Consider the following 14,660-nt stretch of genomic DNA (forward strand, 5'->3'; position numbering starts at 1 on the left):
TCGTTGATTTTGTAGCCGGCAACTTTACTGTATTATTCATTTATTGTTTCTATTATCTTTTTCGTGGAGTCTAAGATTTTCTGTATATAGCATCATGTCATCAAAGTGACATTTTAACTTTATTCTCAATTTGGATGCCTTTTATTTCTTCTCTTGCCTGAATGCTCTGGCTAAGACTTCCAATACTATGTTGAAAAGTAGAGGTGATAGGGGACAGCCCTGTCGTGTTCCTGAACATAGAGCAAAGGGCTTCTATTTTTCACCGTTAATTATGATACTAGCTGAGGGTTTGTCAAATATGACCTTTATTATGTTGAGGTATTTTCCTTCTATACGTATTTTATTGTTTTAATCATAAATGGGTGTTGTATCTTGTCAAACACTTTTTCTGCATCTATTGATGTGATTTTTGTCCTTTATTTTTTGTTTATGTGATGTATCACATTGATGGATTTGCGTATGTTGAACCATCCTTGTGCCCCTGGGATGAACCCCACTTGGTCGTGATGAATAATCTTTTTAATGCATTGTTGTATTCGATTTGCTAGAATTTTGTTTAGGATTTTTGCATCTGTATTCATCAGAGATATTGGTCTCTAATTTTCTTTTTTGTGTGTTGTCCTTACCAGGTTTTGGTATCAGGGGAATGTTGGCCTCATACAATGAGTTAGGGAGTATTGTCTCGTCTTCAATTTTTTTGGAAGAGTTTGAGTAGGACAGGTATTAGATCCTCTTTGAATGTTTGGTAGAATTCACTGTTGAAGCCATCTGGTCTTGGACTTTTGCTTTTGGGAAGGTTTCGGATGACTGATTCAATTTTTTTACTGGTGATCATTCTATCTAGATTTTCCAATTCTTTGTGATTTAGCCTGGGGAGGCTATATGTTTCTAAGAACTTGTCCATTTCTTCTAGGTTATTGAATTTGGTGGCATATAATCCTTCATAGTATTTTCGGATGATCCTTTGTATTTCTGTGGCATCCATTCATTTCTGATTTTGTTTATTTGTATCTTTTCTCTTTTTAGTGAATCTAGCCAAGGGTTTGTCAATTTTATTCATCTTTTCAAAGAACCAGCTCTGTGTTGCATTAATTTTTTCTATTGTCTTTTTCTTTTCTGTTTCATTTAGTTCTGCTCTGATTTTTATTATTTTCTTCCTTATGCTGATTTTGGGTTTCATTTGTTCTTTTTCTAGTTCTTTAAGGTATAACATGAGGCTATTTATCTGGGATTTTTCTTGTTTCTTGAGATAGGCCTGTAATGATGTAAATTTCCCTCTTAAAACTGCTTTCGCTGCATCCCAGAAATTTTGGTGGGATGTATTTTCATTGTCATTTGTTTGTATGTATCTTGATCTCTCCTCTTATTTCTTCTTTGAGCCAGTTGTCCTTTAAAAGTATGTTGTTTAATCTCCACATATATATGGTTTTTTCCTGCTTCTTTTTTCAGTCGATATCCAATTTCAAAGACCCGTGATGAGAGAATATTCTTGGGATGATTTCAATCTTCTTAAATTTGCCAAGGCTAGGTTTTACGTCCCAATACATGGTCTGTCCTTGAGAATGTTCCACATACACTAGAAAACAATGTATAGTCTGATGTTGTAGGATGAAGTGCTCTATAAATGCCAATTATGTCCATTTCATCTAACGTGTCATTTCGGGCTGGTGTTTCTTTATTTTCTGTTTGGACGGATCTATCCATAGCTGTCAATGATGTTTTAAGTCCCCTAGTATAATTGTGTTTTGGTCAATTTCTCCCTTTAGTTCTCTGTTAGTAGTTGCTTGGTATATTTCGGTGCTCCCTGATTGGGGGCATAAATATTGATGACTGTTATGTCTTCTTGTTGTGTAGTCCCCTTTACCATTATGAACTGTCCATCTTTGTCTTTTGTTATCTTTTTCACCCTGAAGTCTGTTTCATCTGATATCATTATGGCTACACCTGATTTTCTCTGGGTACCATTTGCTTGGAGTGTCCATTTCCACTCTTTCACTTTGAGTCTATGCTTGTCCTTGTAGCTGAGATGTGTCTCTTAGAGACAGCATATGGTTGGGTTTAGTTTTTTGATCCAATCTGCTACTCTGTGCCTTTTATTGGTGAGTTCAGTCCATTTACATTAGGGTGATTATTGATATGTGAGGATTTTCCTGTCATTCTATCTTTGGTTTCTGATAGTATGGTGTCTCCATTGTTTCTTTGCCTTTTGTTGCCTGTCTATTATTTCAGTGTGTTGCTATTCTATGATTTTTCTCTCTGTTTTCTTCTTTTATTATGTTATATATTTCAGCTCTGGATTTTTGTTTTGAGTGGTTACCATTAAGTTTATGTAAAAAAAAAGTTTCATATTTAGAGTATTCCATTTTCTTCAGCAATACTTACTTTCTCCCTTCCCTTATGGCAGTTCAGACGTTACTCTCCCCCCTTTTATGTTTTGGTTGCCACAAATTATCCCTATTTATGCTGGTCGAATAGCCTCCTTCAGTATTTCTTGTAGTGCAATTTGTGTGTTAGAAAATTCCCTCCGCTTCTGTATGTCTGGAAAGGTCTTTATTCCTCCTTCATATGTAAAGGATATCTTTGCTGGATGTATTATACTTCGCTCATAATTTCTTTTCATAGTTTGAATATTTGGTTCCACTCCCTGCTGGCTTGTAGAGTTTCTGCTGAAAAATCTGATGATAATCTAATGGGCTTTCCTTTGTAGGTTATGGTCTTCTTTTCCCTGGCTGCCTTGAGGATTCTTTCTTTGTCGTTGATTTTTGACAGCTTCACTACAATGTTGCCTTGGAGAAGGCCTGTTGGGGTTGAGGTAATTAGGTGTTCTGTTTGCTTCTGGATTTGAGGATCCATTTCTTTCCACAAATTTGGGAAGTTCTCATCAACTATTTGTTTGAATATACTCTGTTCCCTTCTCTCTTTCTTCTCCTTCTGGTATGCCCATTATTTTTATACTGCTCTTTCTGATGGAGTCAGAAAGTTCTTGTAGAGTTCTTTCATTTCTTTTAACTTTCAAGTCTCTCTCTTCTTCGATCTGTGTCATTTCTACGTTTCTATCTTCGATGTCACTGAATCTGTCCTCCATCTAATAAAGCTGGCTATTTAATTCTTCATTCTTTTATTGAGTTCTTAATCTCCAGAAGTCTATTTGGTTCTTTTTTAAAATTTCAATCTATTAGGTAAATGTTCATTTTGTTCTTTGATTGTGTTTCTGAGTTCATTAAACTGCCTGTCTGTGTTTTCTTGCATCTCATTGAGTTTTTTCAGAACTGCAATCTTGAATTCTCTGTCATTTAAGTCACATATTTGCATGTCTTTAAGTTCATTTTCTGGAGACTTTTCATTTTCTTTCTGAGCTGCCTTGTTACCTTGGTATTCATGTTAGTGAATTATTATTTGTCTTCTTAGGCATCTACAGGTGTGGGTTCTGCAACAGATTGGTAGGAGAGGTCTTTGCTTTGCTTTCCAGTAGGTGTTGGTAGAATGCTTTATTTTCTTTCCGACTGCAGCCTTTAATTCTCCCTCACGCTGTAGTGTTATATTTTCTGCTCTGTTCCAGCTTCTCACACAATGGGGGGATTCCCTGAAAGGTGGGTTTCTCCTCTGTGAGCAGGTTGCTTGGGTCTCGGGGCACTGCGTCCCTTGGGGGGTGTGGAAAACTTCTGAAGTTCCAAAGCACCAGATTCAGGGCCTGTGTGTTTCAGCGGCTTTTTACTCCTGCAAGGATCCACCCAGATAGGTGGGGACAGGAGCAGGGTAGGTTGTGAGAGGTGGCCCAGAGCAATGGTGTCTACCAGCACAGCCCATCCTGTACCCAGGCCTCCCTTCGCGGGAACTAGTTGGGCTGGGAGTCTGTGGCTGCAGGCCCCAGTTCTCAGAACTGCAAATATTCTGTTTTGATCTGACACTGCTACTGTTCTGCTTCTAGCACTGGGCAGGTGGGGGCGGGGCGAGCTCTGGGCTTCCGTTCTCTGCTCAGCAGTGAGGGTTTAAACCTCTGTTTTCAGCCTTCTTCCCTCAGTCTTCGAGGTTTTTGCCAGAGCGTTGGGTTCAGCCGTGTTACATGCTGATCCCTCAGGCGGGACTGTGGGCCATGAGGGGAGCCCTAGCAGTCTGAGTTCTTCCCTCTCCCGCAGCTGCTGTAGTTCCAGGATGCAGCGAGCTCGGAGCACTGAGCTAGGTCTGCATCCTGCACCCGCGCGCGGCCCGTATCCCCACTTCCCACTTCCCTCCTCCCTCGCTCGTCCAATTTGCCCACTTTTAAATGATTTCAGTTGCGCATCTGTTAGTCTTGCCTGTCTGCTGTGCAGGGAGTCCTTTGTGGAATTATAGTTGTTCAATTTGTTGTAATTCCAGGGGAGATTTCAATCGGCTCACCTCACACCGCCATTTCTACGACGTCATCCTTTAGCATTTCTAGTGGTGATATAGTGGTGATGAATTCTGCCTCCGCTTTTGTTTGTGCAGGAAAATCTTTATCCTTCATTTCTAAAACACAGCTTTACTGAATATGGTATTCTTGGTTAACAATTTTCTTTCACTATTTTGTATCTGCTCTTAGTCTTATAGGGCTTTCCTTGTATGTAACTTTCTTCTTGCTGCTTCAAAATTCTTTGCCTTTTGGTAATTTATTATATTATGTCTCAGTGTAGCCCTATTGAGGTTCAATCTACAGTGGTACCTCAGTTTTCGAACGTCTGCATTGACGAACATTTCAGTTTATGAATGCCGTAAATTTTATGACTTAAATTCATGCTAAAATTGCAGTTTAGGGGTTGATTTCAAAGGTCTGGAATGGATTAATCCATTTTGCATTACTTTCTATTGGGAAACTATGCCTCAGTTTTCAAATGTTTCAGAAACTCGAATGGTCTTCCGGAATGGATTATGTTGAAAACCAAGGTACCACTGTATTTGGGATTCTTTGGGCCTCTGAATGTTCATTTCTCTCCTTAGGTTTCGGAAATTTTCAGCCATTATTCCTTTAAATATGCTTTCTGTCCCTTTCTCTTCTTCTGGAATTTCCATATTACAGATACTGTTTCTTTGGTTGTGTCTTATAAATCCCATAGACTTTTCTTCACTCATTTTCTTTCTTTTTTTCCTCCTTCAACTAGATAATTTCAAATGTTCTCTGTTCTAGGTCAGTGATTCTTTTTTTCTTCATGGTCACGTCTGCTTTTGAAGTTCTCTATTGAGTTCTTCAGTATTTTTCAGCTCTAGGATTTTTTTTATGGTTTCTATTTCTTCATTGAACTTCTTGTTTTGTTCATGCAATGTTTTCTCAGTTTTTTTTAATTGTATGTGTGTTCTTATAGTTCCCTATCTTCCTTAAGGGGATTATTCTGAATTCTTTGACAGTTCATAAATCTTCATTTCTTTAAGGTCAGTTATAGGAGCTTTATTTGTTTCCTTTGGTGGTGTCACATTCACCTGATTTTATATAATCCTTGATTCCTTATACTGGTATCTGTACATTTGAGTAAGCAGTTTCCTTTTCCATATTTTTACAGGTTCACTTGGTGGTTTTTCACCAGATTGCTCAATTTGGGTTTCTGCACACATCTGCTGGTCACATCCTTAGGCAGGTAGGCCCTGCAATCAGGGTCTATTTTGGGTTGAGGCCACCACTTGAGTCCTGAGGTCCGGGAGGGGTGTTCTGCTGTCTGAGAACAATCGGATAGGACTGCTGGCTTGGTTCCCTGCCCAAGTGAGCCTGTGTGATAGGCAGTTGCCTGGGTTCTCTTACTAGACAGTTGGGACTGGGTACTAGACCCAGTAGTGGGCAGGGTTCTGAATTAGTTTCCATGCGCTGGTGGGGCAGCAGAACAACCATGAGGCCCGTGCAGCTCATTTTTGGGGGCCCCAAATCAGGTAAGACTATGTACTGAATTCTCTGGTCAGACAGGGCCACCAGTTTTGCTCTGCAGGTTGGGAAACCACAGACTGTGCTCTGTTCAAGTGCCACTGTAAGCGGTTCTACTGGATGGGCCGCGCAGTGGTTAGGCTCCTGTTGGGCTGGGCTGAGGGCTGTATTCAGCAATGGGCTACGAACTAGTTTCTCTGCTCGGACAGAGTGGGAGACTTGGCTCTAAGACCTGTAAGTCACTGTTTATTTTTATGGTCTTGACTCAAGCCAACCCATGCCCCAAGTTCCCTGGCTGAACAGGGCCCTGGATTTGCTCTGAGGATAATCAGCTCTGCCTGCTGGACTCTGCTTGAGTACTTCCGGTCAGACTTTCTGGGCAGGTGGGGCCAGGAGCTGCGCTCATCATTGGGCGGGGCTATGGATGAGCTCCCCTGCTTGGGCAGAACGGGAAGGAAAGCCGACTGCTAGTAGCCTCCAGATGTTCCTGGTCAGGTTGTCCGGTTAGGAAGGGCCAGGAGCGACATCAGCTGTGGGCTATGAATTAGCTCCCCTGCCTGGGCGGAGCGGGGGAACTGACTCCAAGCCCAGCAAGGCTCGTTGGCGGTGGTCTTGACTCAAGCCAACCCACTCCCCAAGTTCCCTGGCCAACCAGTGCCACTGGCTTTGCTCAGGATGGTCCGCTCTGCCTGCCGGACTCTGCGCTATGCAGCTTCCAAGCATCCTGGCCACACCTCCTGGTCAGGTGGCCAGGAGCTGCACTCAGCACTGGGTGGGGCTGCGAATGAGCTCCCCTAGTGGGGTGGAACAGGAGGGCTGATTGTAAGCAGCATCCCAGATGCTCTGGTCAGGCTTTCTGGCCGGGAGGGGCCAGGAGTGACAGCAGCTGTGGGCACAACTACAAAGACCAGGCTTCAGGGGCCTCAGCCTTGCATCTCACCACGTTCCTGGTCACCTAGTGCTACGGTCTTGGCTCTGCAGATGAGGGACACTGCTGATCGGGACTTCTCCTTGGGCTCTGCAGGTAGGAACTCAGTCTGTCAAGATCTGAGTGCTGGTTGTTGCAAGCCCCACAGATTCCCCTGTGAGCCCCAGTTCTGTGGGCAGAACTGGAGTAGGGGTTCCCGTGAAGTGACCCTCAGTGCTACCATTGGGCGCTGGGTGTCTGCGCTGGGTTCTCTTTTTGCACTGGAGGAAGTGGAGGCTCAGGGGACATGTGGCTGCTGCTGTGCTGGCCTGGGGGAGGGGCAATGCCACCAGTTGCCACTCCTCTGCCACTAATGTTGCTTGGCTTGGTCTCTGAGGTGCAGGGGTGCTTCAGCCTCCGCCTGTGTTCTAGGATTTATCTCAGTGGTATCTTGTTCACGAACAATTGTTAGCTGTTCTTGTGAGGGGGAATGAAGTCAGGAATGGGCTCTGTCACCAACTTGGTGACATCACTGTGCTATTCTTGTTTGGAAAGGATGAAGGCCGTTGGTGCCTCATGTGTGTCGTGTGTGGGTTTATTCTAGTGCCTTGGGATGTGCTTTGGGACATCAATATAATTTCACCTGGGAGTTACCTAAACTTTGCTTATGAGTAGACTCGGTACACTGTGCAAAGTTCTCTACAGAGCAAACAGACCTGGTGTTTAAATCTTAGGTATCATTGGGTGAGAGGAAGTGCACATTTTGAAAATTGCTATAATGCAAAGAGGAAATAATCACAGTGGAGATAAAAGGAAAATAAGGTCCAGATGAGATAATTTTAGCATGTTAATAAACTCATATTCATACTTGATAAAGATTAAATTCCTCTTGTGTATATAGTTAGCTTTAACCAGAGGCATTAAAATGAAAGAAAAATCCAGATCAATTCAGTGGCCCTTGGGTCTCTGCATGTGGCAGAATCACTTGTGGTGTTTTGCAAATGCCCCGACTTTATGCCAGACTTAATTGAATGAGCATATACTGATCTGTGCAATTTGGTTCTAGTAATTAAGAATTGACTAAACAAGGAAAACTGGTTTCTAGGCTTTTAACTTGATTAAAGAGTGGATTTTAGATTCCTAAAAAGACTTCCTTATTTTCATACACAAATGGAAAGTAATTACCTGATTCTACAAATGTCTTGTCTCTTCCAAGACTAAGGAATAACAGGTGACTCATCATTAATTCCTTACCGGTTTTCACTCTCCAAAGTATCTAAACAAAATAATACATGGCTGTGCAGCTTTCCATTTCTTAGAAATGAGTCATTTACCTTGGTTGTTTATTTGTACTAGTATTTTGGTGCTTTTGTAGCTTTCTGACTTACCTGAGGCTGTCACCTCGGCCATGAAATACACAGGTTTCTGGGCGGCTGCGCTGTGCTTCACTTCTGTTGCTGACTCCTACTCTGAGAAGTGTGAGGAGGGGCTCAGAGCTCAGCTCTGATGCTTAGCAAGCTCTTCGTGGGAAGGGGTTTCCATCAGCTGGCTCCTGTCTGGACTTCTGTGCATTAGGCCTGTGGGTATGTGACTGGTGGTGTAGGCGGAAGGCACTCGCTGGAAACGAATGCCAAGTAAAACACGTAGCCAAATTGTTTTCTTAAGCTCTGTGTCAGCCAGGCACAAGACTGGGTAATCACGTAACTGCACTCCTCAACACAGACAGGAGAGGCCCGGGGTTGTCAGCAAAGGGTGCCTCACACTGACGTGAAACTTTGCTTTTGAAAGTAGGGAATGGCCTTTTGTTTTCCATTTTAGAACTCTCAAGGAGACAAATGCTATTAATCTTAGTTTTACTTAGTGAAACCTACATTGATGACACCATCTTTTTGTCTAAATTAAACTAGGCCTTTCAAAATGAACTAGTGGTGAACACTTGTAAACATTTGGAAGCCGTTATATTTTTAACATTTTTGCCTTCTTAAAAAATCATGCCAACTGTTATTCCACTGTAGTCCCATTCCTCACCTTGTTATTGGCGTTAAAAGAAACATCTCTTTCATACAGATAACTGAGTGTTTACAATTCTGTGAGTACAGTAGAAGATTCTGTGAAATGTGTTTCCTTTGACGGTGACTTTGGTCCCAGTTGAGATCTGGCAGGTCTGTCTTAAGGAGCAAACCCCCCCTGCTGAGGCAGTGCTGTTACATAGTTGTCAGTTGTCACTGACTGTCTGTCAAATCTCTCTGGATGCTTTGGGCCTGGAGCCGCAGGACTGTAGAACAGACACACTGTCAGTGTTTCAAATGTGTACATCCACCTCAGGGTGCTTATAACACTGCTAGGTGCTAGCACTCACATACTTTTTGAATTACAAAAGTTATCATGACCACTTTTCAAAAAAAAATGAAAACTAGAAGAAAGAAAAGAAAAACCTTCTGTTACTGCATCACCTTACTGGCAGTTTTTATATTAAAATATACACAGCCCGGTGACCCAGGTGGTTGGAGCCCTGTGCTCCTAATGACAAAAGCCGGCGGTTCGATTCCCACATGGGCCAGTGAGCTGCGCCCTCTACAGCTAAGATTGTGAACAACAGCTCTCCCTGGAGCTGGAGCTGCTGTGTGCTGCCAGGAGTGGCCGGCAGCCAGCGTGAGCTGCTGTGGGCGGCCGACAAATGACTGGCGACCAACTGCCTCAGCCATGGGGAGCGCAAGGCTCCTAATACCAGCATGGGCCAGGGAGCCGTGTCCTACACAACTCCACTGAGAAACAACGGCTTGAACCGGGGGAGGGGTGTGTGTGAGGGGGGATTATACACATTGTCCTTTTGCATGTGTACTTTTTCTACACAGTTGAATCACAGTATACACATGATTTTGTGGCCTGCTTTTGTCACTTAAATAAAAAGCTACAAACACTTGAAATATTTTAGAAAGTGAATTTTGTATTGTTTGCTATAACAAGACAAATATAACAATACAGTAATATTCTGGGCCAGATGTGTACTCTTCCCAAGTTCTGACCTGTCAGATCCCATCTGACAAGTTTCAGGGCATTATCTGTATATGAGAATGTACTCTTCGTCTAGAAAGGGCATGTTTTCATTACCAGTTTCTCGGGTCCAGAGCTGGAAACCCTCCTTATTTATTAGCCCTTCTTCCAAACGAAAGCCAGTGCCTTCGGCCAAGGCTTCCTGACACCGTCTAGGATCTTGTCCTGGTGTGGGGGGTAAGGGAGTAGAGCAGAAGGTCTCCGGGAAGTAGGGGAGGAGGACAGGCAGGACAGAGAGGCAGGCTGCAGGGACCAGGCAGCCAGCGCTGTGGAAAACAGGTTTCAGGGAGGAGGAGGTAAGCTTCATGGGCGCAGAACAGGAAGTCGGAAAAGTGCTCTGCGTTTACAAGAAAAAGGTTCTTGATGACCTTCTGGGGTGTGGTTCCTGTTGTCCATGGTCATGAAAGGTTACAGAGTGTTTAGGAGGCAGCATGCAAGTTCAGAGAAAAGGCAAGTGGGGAAACGGGAGAGGAGGAGGTGATGTCAGAAGGGCAAAGGGATATTTTCTAGAGCTGGGTCCGTAAGCAGCAGCCCATATACCCCATTCCAAGTTACGGCCTCTTCTGTGGCATAGTTTTCCCTGGAAACCCTCACATCCCACAGCAGCTGCAAGTGGCTTGGGTTTAGTTTTCAGGTTCTATTCACAGCGCCCGGCGCTTCTGGTGTCTTCATGGGGAATAAGCTGCAGGTCTGTGGTGAACACATAAGGACCATCCCACTCACCTGGCCTTAGCTACCACGTGGCTGGCGCCCTTTCGTACTTTGGGAGAGAGGGCAGGTGGTCAGCGAAGCCGCACTGCTAACCCTCAGGCCTCTGAGCCACCGGGTGTTGTGAAACACGTCATGTGCATTGTCTCGTTCACTCTTCACACAACCCTATTAGGGGTGTCTTGTTTTCCCCTTTACAGATTAGGAAATTGAGGCTCAGAAAGGCTAAGCAGACACATAGCTGCCTCGTGTGAACTGGTGCAAATACGAACAATATCTGAGATGAGCAAGGCAGAGAAGAGCATTCCTGATCCCACCCCATACGCACTGCGGAGTAACAGACAGAGGACATGGTTCATTTTCAAGCGAGCATGGCAGACGGGCCCCTCAGAGTTTGGGCTCAACCCATGTGTCCAGCTTTAGCTGCTGTCACAATTCCACCCCTCAGCATGTCCAGCAAAACTAAGCTACATGGTTTTTCTCGACCACACTGTGTTCGCTAAGACCTGGGCCTTTTCCAGGCACGACGGTAACTGGAAACAGGTCTGGCTGTGGCCGGGGCTGCAGTCGGAGCTGACCTTGGCTCTGCATTAATCCCCAGGGGGGTGTGAGCTGCGTGAGGCTCGGCTCCCTGGGCCAGGACGCTGTCGCTGCCCTGGCCCAGAGCAGTCAGCCTGTAACCGAAGGCCTGACAGTGCAAAGTGGACTGGAAAAGAAGCCAAAGAAACCGTGGTGGGACCGGGAGTTGCTAACTAGTTAGAAGGATTCAGCTGAGGGGACGTGGAGGACCGGGGAAGAGAGGCAAGTTCGGGTTCCTCAGGGGAGTTAACTGCTCATAGGCCGGTCAGGAAAAGCAGGGGGTGTTTCCACAGACTGTCGCTGGCTCTTGCCTAGTGATTTGTGTGCACTGTTTCCCAGCTCTCTGGGAGAGGCTCTAACCTCTAGTTTCCTGGTGAGGGGACAGATTTCCAAGTTTGTGCTGAGGTCTGGGACATGAGGGAAGCACCAGGTCCCACAGCCATGGATGAAGGTTAGGGCACAGGGCTCAGGAACCAGAAGGTTGAACCAGAGCCCTTGTCTGGCGAATGCAGCGGGTAGTTGAAGTCACTGGGGTGGGAGAAGGTGGTGGGCGAGGAGGAGAGCCTGAGAGGGACACCAAGCTTTCGGAAGCCGGTGGGAGAGGAACCGTCCGTACAGGAACCTGAGGAGGAGCCAGCAGAGCTCCTGTTCTGTTGACAGTCACTTCATCCCACAAGGACCTTGAGGCTGGAGAGAGTTAAATGGTGACACCACCCCCTGGTCATCAGGACTGAAGCTCTAACCCGTGAATGCCTCTTGGACCAGCGGTCAGAATGGCATTTGGTGATATGAAAAGGAGTTCTTGTAGGCGTGAGGGGCAGGGGTCAGATGACAGGAGGATGTGTCCGTGCTTCCTGGTGAAGTTGTGTGAAGCCAGCAGTAACAGGCGGCCTCGAGGTTTGCAGCAGTCCACTCCCAGCGTCATGATTGTGCCAGTCCCTGCTGAAGTTTAAAATTAAAGCAAGACGTTCACTTTTTTGCTGATCGCGTTAATTTGGTTTCTCTCAAACTCTGATTGACGCATCTGGTGTTTTTCGCTTGGCTCACTTAACAAGCAGACGGATTAATTAGGAGATTTTGCATTTTTGGCACTGCTGCTATGCCTGTCGCAGCAATCTTTCTGGTTCTCCTGGTCTCCTCCCAGAGCAAGTATAGACAGGTGTTTTCTGCAGCTGAACTGTTCACGTATGCAGGATTCTCTGAACAAAATAAGGTACGCGTTTTCTTTGCAAACCCTTGGCCTCATGCAGTGGTTCTTCTGCTCCTCGGCTGGACACTGGAATCGTCTGAAAATTCGAACCCAGGACCAGTGAAATTGGGGCTTTGGAGCCCCAACTTCTGCTGTTGGGGCTCCTGGGTGAGCCGTGTGCAGCCAGGATGGAGAAGGTGATGGGTGCACAGGCCACCTGGCCTCGCCCATCCTGGGGGCAGCGCTGGACACCAGGCTGCTGTCTTGTGCCTTCCTGGCCCTTCTGCCTTCTTGGGGACACCCTCCTCTCCCCAGGTGCTTGGCTGAAGCCTCCCCACTTAGGAAGCCTCCAGGGAAATTCCTGTCTGGGTGAGGCTTTGCAGCCATTCCAAGAACTAGCATGATTGCAGGAGAGCCCCTTCTCCCGGCTGTCGGATGGCCTTGTAGTTCATCCTGATGTGAAACTGGGACATTTTAATTGCAGACATAAATGCTTAGTCTTGGGTTTTATTGTGGGACTGAGTGCAGTTCTGCTGCCTCAGGCTTTGCAGGACTGTGACCTCATAAAACCTGGGGAGGGGCTCTCTCGCCCTGGGCCTCTCAGAGGTTCCCACTTCTTAGGTTCTCTTTACTTCTGATTTACGACCTACATGTGACCCCTCCATCAGGATAGTCTTCTTTCTCCACAACTGTGCCTGTTTTGGTTCGACTTTAGGAATCAATGTGCAGCCCAAGACCTGGAAAAAAGAGAGCAAAGGCTCGGTGAGCCACGCGTGGCAGCGATCTGCCTGGGGCCTGCCCTCACCCATGGGCTTTGTTCCTGGGAGAACGTCGCATGCCTTGGCCCGTCTGCAGCTCTCGGAAAACAGGAGCTGATTTCTTTTTGCCAGGAGTTGTGTGCAGAGCAGGTGGGGAATTTGGAGCTGAGCGGTCTAAGGAATAAAGTGGGACAGGAAGGAAGCCCTGCCTTCCTGTCCCACCTCAGGCCAGAATCTTGCCCTCCTGTTATGATAAAACAGCCCCAGGCAAAAACATCCACATTGAATTCTTAAATTCCAGTTTTAACATAACAGGATAGATCTCATGTTAGCCAAGGAGAAGATTTCCAAACATTTCCTTAAGCCAAGCCTCTTAGTAAAAAAGGGACATGAGCTGCGGTCAAGTACCTAGAGACATCTCTTTACTACAGTAACATCTTCCTTTGTGAAACAGATTGGAACCAAGATAATGTGGGATAAACAGTTTGATATTTTATCTTAAATTTTGCAAAATATTTCTTTTTGAGTAATGGCAGAAAACATGGCAGAGACTGTTCGTTTCCCTTTATAACTTAGGACGTACAAAATTTTTTTAAAAAAAGCCCCCTCACTGGCACTCAAATCTTGATCAGCTTCATTTTGTAAAACTAGAATTCCTCTCTAACCCGTACTAACCAAAGGTGGGCTTTGCTGAGTTAACCTTCTGTGAGAACCCAGAAGGTACCGTCGGGCCCCTGCTGCTCCCGCGGGGCTGTTTATTACAGTCGTGAAGGTCAGAGGCAGGCAGACAGCGTTCCTGTGCAATTATTCCTGCACATTTTCATTCCATTCCTGCAGCGCTTTCTGAAGAGGGAGGAGGACACAGCAACGGGCACGAGGGGGTACCTGGGCCTGAGGAATCGAGTGGAGTCTGAAGTTCCATTGCACAGCAGCCGGTGCTGTTGGCATCTGGGGGTGCAGGAGGGAGGAGGGCTTCGTTCTGTCCCCCTCAGACCTGTGATATGGGGAGGTGCCAGCATTGGGAACAGTTCCCCAGCTTCCCTGTGGACACTGCTTTTTCAGATACTAGTAGTTTCCCCGGGAATCAAATTGCTAAAACGGTGTCCCTTGTTCTGTCTTACATGGAGCCATTCTGTTTTCCTCCAGAGCAGAGGGAAAGAACTGTGGCAGCTCAGTTTTACAGCGTGTTAATTTAGCTCCCCAGTGACTAAAGTCGAAGGCTGAAGGCCAAGTAGTTTACTCAGACAGGAGGCTGGGACTTCTGCCAAGACAGTGGGGTGGCTTCCAGGACAGGACGGCCACGCTGTGCTGGCAGCCACAGGTGGAGCTGACACACAGCTCCGGTAGGGAGGGAGGCGCGTCATTGCTACAAGTGACCCCCTTCTCCATATCTGACCCCCGACCCAGGCCACCCACCGCCTTGATGGTTTGCAGCTCATTGAAGCTGCGGGACCTGCAGAGGGAGGGGGGTGCCCAGAGGTGACTTCACTCCCGTGGGCCTGGCCCAACCCCCGAATAGCTACCGAGTCTGCAGATCTGAAGTGAGATTACACGGGGAGACCTCAGACCTGAGACAATGCCGCCTACTGCTCAGCCTGT

Source organism: Rhinolophus ferrumequinum (assembly GCF_004115265.2).
Source record: "Rhinolophus ferrumequinum isolate MPI-CBG mRhiFer1 chromosome 5 unlocalized genomic scaffold, mRhiFer1_v1.p scaffold_110_arrow_ctg1, whole genome shotgun sequence".
NCBI lineage: Eukaryota > Metazoa > Chordata > Mammalia > Chiroptera > Rhinolophidae > Rhinolophus > Rhinolophus ferrumequinum.